This window comes from Coffea eugenioides, chromosome 2, assembly GCF_003713205.1.
Source record: "Coffea eugenioides isolate CCC68of chromosome 2, Ceug_1.0, whole genome shotgun sequence".
Lineage (NCBI taxonomy): Eukaryota > Viridiplantae > Streptophyta > Magnoliopsida > Gentianales > Rubiaceae > Coffea > Coffea eugenioides.
Window position 1 is genome coordinate 57,329,999 of NC_040036.1, and position 9,469 is coordinate 57,339,467.

The following is a 9,469-nucleotide window of genomic DNA, read 5'->3' on the forward strand; positions in this document are numbered from 1 at the left end:
ATTGGGGTTTCTTGGTTCTTCATTCTGTCCGAATATTTTGGTCCTAGATAGAGGCCGAATTGGCCTTGGCTTAAAACATGAAAGTTGTAGGAAATGACATTTTATAGGTGCCTGTAAAATTTCAGGTCAATCGGAGTAGCGTAGAGTGAGAAAAGTCGAAAATACCCTTGCTGTTCTGGTTTTGTCCGAATGTAAGAACTGCACTTGTAATTGGTGATTTTGGATAGGATTACTTCAGAATTGGTTGTTCTAGTCTTCTGATGAAATGTATCCCTGTTTCTAAGCTTTCGTATGCCTTTGAAATTTCTGAATTTGGACTTAAGTAGGCTGAGTTATGCTGTTTGCACCAGGTTGCGGTTTGTTCACCTGTTTTACGATTCTGGTTTAGTATCTTACAGTTTTGACCTAGTTACACTCGAAAATGGGTTAAGTGGCCTTCTTCAACGTTGTAGCCTTTTAAGTGTTGAATCTACCTGTAAAATTTCAGGTCAAACGGATTAATGTATTCCGAGTTATAGACAAAACCCTCAGACCTGTTTTAGACGTCCGTTTGTGTACGTTTTGCATTTCAGTTTCTGCCGTGCATTTTTCCGTTCTGATTCCATACGATCTGGGTGTCGACTCTTTCATAAGAAATTTATATCTTGGTCTCAGCTTCGAAACGGTATAAAATACGTCGAAAACCGAGTTCCGTAGCTCCTGTTATGATCAAAACAATAACGCTCGTCAGAACTGCCTTGTATTTGGACAGTTCTGACGGGTACGTTGACACTCGATTTTCGTTCTGTTCTGAGTGGATTCAGGTCTTGGCCAAAACATCAAAGTTTTAGCCTTATGTCTCATCTTTCTAACGCCTTTGGAATTTCTTGATTTCGATTTCTGAGCCGTGAGTTACGGCCTTGCAAACAGGGCATGTTTGGTAACTTGCCATGAAACAGCTGGCACTATTTCGTGCCTTTTTGACCTATACCTATTGAGATCTGGGTTGAGATGTCTTCATGAGAATTGTAGGCCTTCCTCTTAGCTTCGAAACGGTATCTCGCTCACCTTGATCCGACACTCCTAGCCTAACTTTCGACCAAAACGGTTTAAGATGGCCGATCTGGCCGTCCCGTTTGCCGTTCCGCGCGTGCGCGTGTGCCCCTTTTTGCCGTTTTCGCACTTGCGCGTGCCAATTTTGCCGTTTTGCTTGTTTTACGTGTGTGAGTAGCTGTTTGTGATATATTGTGACACAATCTTCGATTTCAGACGGTGGTGAACTAGGCGGAGCCGGTGGGGCCCACTACTAGCCAACCAACGAAGTGATTTCCGCTTTTGTACTACTTTTGTATTTGGAGTAAGTATTCAGGCCGCTTTTGTATGTTAGTTGCTTATGTGTTTCGATATGTATGAAGAGGGTACTTAGACGAGGGTGTACTTTATCGCACTCGCTCTAAACCCTAATTTGCACACATATTTGTACATGGCTTATGTATATAAGCAATTTTGGAACTAAAACCCTTGAGCTGGTGGCTCAGGGTGACTTTTGAATAATTTTGTGAATTTTGTGAGTTTGAGGTTGAACTCAATACCTAGATGGACTATTCGAGCCGGTTAGGGCTTGGTCGAAGTCAGTCCAACTTGGTTTGAGGTCACCAAGTTTGTGAACCCGGTTCGCTGAGTATGTGAACCAATTTTGTGACCCGAGCTTGTGACTCAAGCTCAAGTTTGTGATTTCGTTCGCCTGGGCAAGTTTGTGAGGTGACTGGCCAGTGAGGGTGATAAGATGGTCGGTGGGTGTACAAGTGGAGTTCTACGGACCTTATGTATGGTCGACGGAGTGTCGACAGGAGGTCACGCATGGCAACGACTTGGCTTTGGAGCCACCTGTATCCTTATTATGTGATGTTACTTTTCTGCTTTTGCTTTACTCTTATTGAGTAACTGTGGTTACGTGACATTTACGCTTTTGCCCCTGTTTACTTACTAAGCATATAGCTTACCCCGTTCCTTTTGTTTTCCTTAGCAGGGGCCGACGCGGGGACTTATGGGCACTTACACTAGTATTGGTTTGTCATAGTTGGACAATTAGGATGTTTGTTTTTATTGTGGTGGTTTGTATAAGGACCCTCCTTAGGGTCTACCTTTTAGTTTTGGTTGTAATTATAAGGGTGTAATAGTTTGAGCAGGTACTTTTGGAGAATGTAATTATAACCTTTTTGGGATTTGTATATAGTATGTAAGGTACTCTTTTGGATTTTCTGGTTTTATCGCTTTAAGGTTTGAGTCCTGGCGCGAGCTAGGCAGGCGGCCCGCCGATACCCTTGGGTTCGCCCTTGGGAGAAGTGGGGTCGTCACAGTTGGTATCAGAGCTTAGGGTTCAGATCTCTGTAGTGTATCCTAGGCTTGAAGTTTAGGATGCCGGACTGTGGGATTTGATTTGATATGAAAGTTAAGTAATTGAGGGATAAAATATATAGCTGCTTCGCGTGGTCTCTGCGCGGAGTGAGCCTGGACTAAGTGGTGAATAAATTTGAAGGACTAAGTGCTCGTTCGAGCATAAGCTGTGAATTGCAAATGTTATGGGCCTTTAATCTTTTCCGTGGTATTTGAGGATCATAAATAGGTACGTCGGGTAGGAATTTCGATTGTAGATAGTTTACTCTTGGGACTGGCCAGCTCGAGATGTGAATTATCTTATTTCGGATTCTCGTGCCCGAGTACTCTAAAGTTGAGGCAGCGTTAAGTACTTGAAATTTCATTTTGGAAACATGAACAGGCTTTGTCTGACTAGAATGAGCACAAGAGGTCAATGGACGTCTAGTTTGGATAGAAAGTAACGTGATAGATCGGACGGGGTTATTTATTTGAGACTGGGACGATTTCACCTTTTCTTTTGACTCGCCCGTATATAGTTACTACATGATGTTAGTATGTGTGTGTGTGTACATGGTTATCTGTCCAATTTGATATGTATTTGTGTAATTGATTATCTGTCTCCTTAATATGGCGTGTTATGTGCGTATAAGTTTATTTGCGTATTTCATTTATTAAAGTACCCTTTGGAAGAAAAAAAAAACATAGAGGGAAGACGTAGTCGCGGACATGGTCGTGGCCGTGGAGCCAAGCGGGGCCAAGAGTCAAGAAAAAGGGGAAACAACCACTGAACAAAACCAGGGACCGAGAGTGTCATTGGTATTTAGGAATTTATTATGACTCATTGTTTTGGCCAGCAGGCTACTATCGAAGGTCCAGCAACTCCGTGAGATGGCACATTGGGTCGAGATGTATAAGGAAATCGCAGTTCTTCGAGACGAAATAGAGGTCCAAAGGAGACTAGCCGCATACTGGGAAGGGCGATGGAAGCACGAGTATTCAGAAAAGATTGAGCTCTTGCACCAGAACTTGGAGCTAAAAAGGAAATACGAAGGGATTTCTGAGGAGGCCTTAACAATGGCACAAAACACTACTGCTATGGGGTTTCCAGAGGAAGCTCAAAGGACAGGAATTGCAAGGCCACAAGTAAATATCTTCCATGCAAAGAAAAGAGGTAAAAGGCCAGAACAGTGTAAGCGAGGTAGGCCAGTCGCTAAGAAGGGTCGTGGAGTAAGGGGTGTGAAAATTTTGGAGACACTTAAGGAGGATACTCCGGGAGGAAACCCAAGTGGAGAAGGACCACTGCATGATGTCTCACAAGAGGATCAGACCCCAATCGCTCTCTCATTTTGTGGCTACTGTAGAAAATCCAACCATATGGAGGTGGATTGCTGGAAAAAGGATGGAAGGTGTCTGCGTTGCGGGAGCACCGAGCATCGGATTGCTAATTGCCCTAGTTTATTGCGTGAAAAGAAAGGAACCCAGCAGCCAACCCAGACCGACCCTGGACCGTCAAATAGAGAAGGGACTGGAATGAAAAGCCTCGTTTCTTCTGAGGACGAAGAAGGTACAGGCCACTGGTTACTTTAGATTCGATAGGTTCCGTTCATAGAAAAATTTCGAGGACGAAATTGTTCTAAGTGGGGGAGATTGTGAGGCCCCAGTCCGTTCTACGTTGATATATTCATTAGCTGGGCGGTAACGTTTGGTTTTAGGAGTATTTCGAAAACCCTATGTAGGGATTAAGATTTAAAGCCCTACTATCCAATTATTCCATAATAAGTGCAAGTGAGCCTAGAAAGTAGGGTTTCACTCTTCGGTTTCAGCATTGGAGCAAAATTAGGGTTTTTGTGATTTTCGCCGGATGAAATTTTGGTACGGAAAAAGGATCAAATTTGGTGATTAAAAGTGACTTTTAAGTGAGAAATAATATGTAATTAGGAGCAATAAGATAAGATTAGTGAATAGGAAGTAAAAACCCTAGTACGTGTGTTTTAAGAAAAAACGGCGCGAACCGGCGGGTCCCGCGCATTACCGATTGAACGCACCAATTGACCACCACTTACTTGCCATGCAAGTTTACCACTAATAGAGCAAAATATCTTCCCCCCCCTCTTAGCTTCTTATTGGCCGAAAATTAGTGGTTCAAAATGCAACAAGAGAGAGAAAATTGTGTGGTTGTGATTCAACCAAGTGTTAACCAAACTTGTGGCTAGAATTAATTCTTATTTTTTCCAACCTTCTTATAAGACAAATGAAGCTTAATCTTTCTCATTCTTTTCTCTCTCTTGGCCGAAATTCTCTCCAAAGGAAGAAAGAAAAATCTCTCTCAATTCCTTGTCCTAATCTTGCTCAATCTCATAAACTAACCGGTTAATCTTGAATTCCTTCCATAAAACCTCTTCATTTGGTATTAGTAAGTTGATTGGTGAAGTGTTTGTGGAAGCTAAGGTGACAAGCAACTCCCTCTCTCTTGTTTTACTAGGTGAGTAATGAATGAACTCTCTCCTTCACCTAATGAAGCTTAATTCATGCTTAGTGGTGTTAAGAGATGAAAAATTATGGTTTATATCTTGATTTGTGGATGATTTAGTGAAGTTTTATATTTATTGGGATTTTTCCTGTTTTAATATAAGCATGATTGTGTGGCTATATATGATGGTTGGAAATGGTATGTAATGATGCTAGATGGTGGAAAAAGTGGAAGATTGCAAGTGATTTCTGTTTTGAATGAAATCTGGAAAATTGGGGTTTCTTGGTTCTTCATTCTGTCCGAATATTTTGGTCCTAGATAGAGGCCGAATTGGCCTTGGCTTAAAACATGAAAGTTGTAGGAAATGACATTTTATAGGTGCCTGTAAAATTTCAGGTCAATCGGAGTAGCGTAGAGTGAGAAAAGTCGAAAATACCCTTGCTGTTCTGGTTTTGTCCGAATGTAAGAACTGCACTTGTAATTGGTGATTTTGGATAGGATTACTTCAGAATTGGTTGTTCTAGTCTTCTGATGAAATGTAGCCCTGTTTCTAAGCTTTCGTATGCCTTTGAAATTTCTGAATTTGGACTTAAGTAGGCTGAGTTATGCTGTTTGCACCAGGTTGCGGTTTGTTCACCTGTTTTACGATTCTGGTTTAGTATCTTACAGTTTTGACCTAGTTACACTCGAAACTGGGTTAAGTGGCCTTCTTCAACGTTGTAGCCTTTTAAGTGCTGAATCTACCTGTAAAATTGCAGGTCAAACGGATTAATGTATTCCGAGTTATAGACAAAACCCTCAGACCTGTTTTAGACGTCCGTTTGTGTACGTTTTGCATTTCAGTTTCTGCCGTGCATTTTTCCGTTCTGATTCCATACGATCTGGGTGTCGACTCTTTCATAAGAAATTTAGATCTTGGTCTCAGCTTCGAAACGGTATAAAATACGTCGAAAACCGAGTTCCGTAGCTCCTGTTATGATCAAAACAATAACGCTCGTCAGAACTGCCTTGTATTTGGACAGTTCTGACGGGTACGTTGACACTCGATTTTCGTTCTGTTCTGAGTGGATTCAGGTCTTGGCCAAAACATCAAAGTTTTAGCCTTATGTCTCATCTTTCTAACGCCTTTGGAATTTCTTGATTTCGATTTCTGAGCCGTGAGTTACGGCCTTGCAAACAGGGCATGTTTGGTAACTTGCCATGAAACAGCTGGCACTATTTCGTGCCTTTTTGACCTATACCTATTGAGATCTGGGTTGAGATGTCTTCATGAGAATTGTAGGCCTTCCTCTTAGCTTCGAAACGGTATCTCGCTCACCTTGATCCGACACTCCTAGCCTAACTTTCGACCAAAACGGTTTAAGATGGCCGATCTGGCCGTCCCGTTTGCCGTTCCGCGCGTGCGCGTGTGCCCCTTTTTGCCGTTTTCGCACTTGCGCGTGCCAATTTTGCCGTTTTGCTTGTTTTACGTGTGTGAGTAGCTGTTTGTGATATATTGTGACACAATCTTCGATTTCAGACGGTGGTGAACTAGGCGGAGCCGGTGGGGCCCACTACTAGCCAACCAAAAGTGATTTCCGCTTTTGTACTACTTTTGTATTTGGAGTAAGTATTCAGGCCGCTTTTGTATGTTAGTTGCTTATGTGTTTCGATATGTATGAAGAGGGTACTTAGACGAGGGTGTACTTTATCGCACTCGCTATAAACCCTAATTTGCACACATATTTGTACATGGCTTATGTATATAAGCAATTTTGGAACTAAAACCCTTGAGCTGGTGGCTCAGGGTGACTTTTGAATAATTTTGTGAATTTTGTGAGTTTGAGGTTGAACTCAATACCTAGATGGACTATTCGAGCCGGTTAGGGCTTGGTCGAAGTCAGTCCAACTTGGTTTGAGGTCACCAAGTTTGTGAACCCGGTTCGCTGAGTATGTGAACCAATTTTGTGACCCGAGCTTGTGACTCAAGCTCAAGTTTGTGATTTCGTTCGCCTGGGCAAGTTTGTGAGGTGACTGGCCAGTGAGGGTGATAAGATGGTCGGTGGGTGTACAAGTGGAGTTCTACGGACCTTATGTATGGTCGACGGAGTGTCGACAGGAGGTCACGCATGGCAACGACTTGGCTTTGGAGCCACCTGTATCCTTATTATGTGATGTTACTTTTCTGCTTTTGCTTTACTCTTATTGAGTAACTGTGGTTACGTGACATTTACGCTTTTGCCCCTGTTTACTTACTAAGCATATAGCTTACCCCGTTCCTTTTGTTTTCCTTAGCAGGGGCCGACGCGGGGACTTATGGGCACTTACACTAGTATTGGTTTGTCATAGTTGGACAATTAGGATGTTTGTTTTTATTGTGGTGGTTTGTATAAGGACCCTCCTTAGGGTCTACCTTTTAGTTTTGGTTGTAATTATAAGGGTGTAATAGTTTGAGCAGGTACTTTTGGAGAATGTAATTATAACCTTTTTGGGATTTGTATATAGTATGTAAGGTACTCTTTTGGATTTTCTGGTTTTATCGCTTTAAGGTTAGAGTCCTGGCGCGAGCTAGGCAGGCGGCCCGCCGATACCCTTGGGTTCGCCCTTGGGAGAAGTGGGGTCGTCACAGTTGGTATCAGAGCTTAGGGTTCAGATCTCTGTAGTGTATCCTAGGCTTGAAGTTTAGGATGCCGGACTGTGGGATTTGATTTGATATGAAAGTTAAGTAATTGAGGGATAAAATATATAGCTGCTTCGCGTGGTCTCTGCGCGGAGTGAGCCTGGACTAAGTGGTGAATAAATATGAAGGACTAAGTGCTCGTTCGAGCATAAGCTGTGAATTGCAAATGTTATGGGCCTTTAATCTTTTCCGTGGTATTTGAGGATCATAAATAGGTACGTCGGGTAGGAATTTCGATTGTAGATAGTTTACTCTTGGGACTGGCCAGCTCAAGATGTGAATTATCTTATTTCGGATTCTCGTGCCCGAGTACTCTAAAGTTGAGGCAGCGTTAAGTACTTGAAATTTCATTTTGGAAACATGAACAGGCTTTGTCTGACTAGAATGAGCACAAGAGGTCAATGGACGTCTAGTTCGGATAGAAAGTAACGTGATAGATCGGACGGGGTTATTTATTTGAGACTGGGACGATTTCACCTTTTCTTTTGACTCGCCCGTATATAGTTACTACATGATGTTAGTATGTGTGTGTGTGTACATGGTTATCTGTCCAATTTGATATGTATTTGTGTAATTGATTATCTGTCTCCTTAATATGGCGTGTTATGTGCGTATAAGTTTATTTGCGTATTTCATTTATTAAAGTACCCTTTGGAAGAAAAAAAAAACATAGAGGGAAGACGTAGTCGCGGACATGGTCGTGGCCGTGGAGCCAAGCGGGGCCAAGAGTCAAGAAAAAGGGGAAACAACCACTGAACAAAACCAGGGACCGAGAGTGTCATTGGTATTTAGGAATTTATTATGACTCATTGTTTTGGCCAGCAGGCTACTATCGAAGGTCCAGCAACTCCGTGAGATGGCACATTGGGTCGAGATGTATAAGGAAATCGCAGTTCTACGAGACGAAATAGAGGTCCAAAGGAGACTAGCCGCATACTGGGAAGGGCGATGGAAGCACGAGTATTCAGAAAAGATTGAGCTCTTGCACCAGAACTTGGAGCTAAAAAGGAAATACGAAGGGATTTCTGAGGAGGCCTTAACAATGGCACAAAACACTACTGCTATGGGGTTTCCAGAGGAAGCTCAAAGGACAGGAATTGCAAGGCCACAAGTAAATATCTTCCATGCAAAGAAAAGAGGTAAAAGGCCAGAACAGTGTAAGCGAGGTAGGCCAGTCGCTAAGAAGGGTCGTGGAGTAAGGGGTGTGAAAATTTTGGAGACACTTAAGGAGGATACTCCGGGAGGAAACCCAAGTGGAGAAGGACCACTGCATGATGGCTCACAAGAGGATCAGACCCCAATCGCTCTCTCATTTTGTGGCTACTGTAGAAAATCCAACCATATGGAGGTGGATTGCTGGAAAAAGGATGGAAGGTGTCTGCGTTGCGGGAGCACCGAGCATCGGATTGCTAATTGCCCTAGTTTATTGCGTGAAAAGAAAGGAACCCAGCAGCCAACCCAGACCGACCCTGGACCGTCAAATAGAGAAGGGACTGGAATGAAAAGCCTCGTTTCTTCTGAGGACGAAGAAGGTACAGGCCACTGGTTACTTTAGATTCGATAGGTTCCGTTCATAGAAAAATTTCGAGGACGAAATTGTTCTAAGTGGGGGAGATTGTGAGGCCCCAGTCCGTTCTACGTTGATATATTCATTAGCTGGGCGGTAACGTTTGGTTTTAAGAGTATTTCGAAAACCCTATGTAGGGATTAAGATTTAAAGCCCTACTATCCAATTATTCCATAATAAGTGCAAGTGAGCCTAGAAAGTAGGGTTTCACTCTTCGGTTTCAGCATTGGAGCAAAATTAGGGTTTTTGTGATTTTCGCCGGATGAAATTTTGGTACGGAAAAAGGATCAAATTTGGTGATTAAAAGTGACTTTTAAGTGAGAAATAATATGTAATTAGGAGCAATAAGATAAGATTAGTGAATAGGAAGTAAAAACCCTAGTACGTGTGTTTTAAGAAAAAAACGGCGCGAACC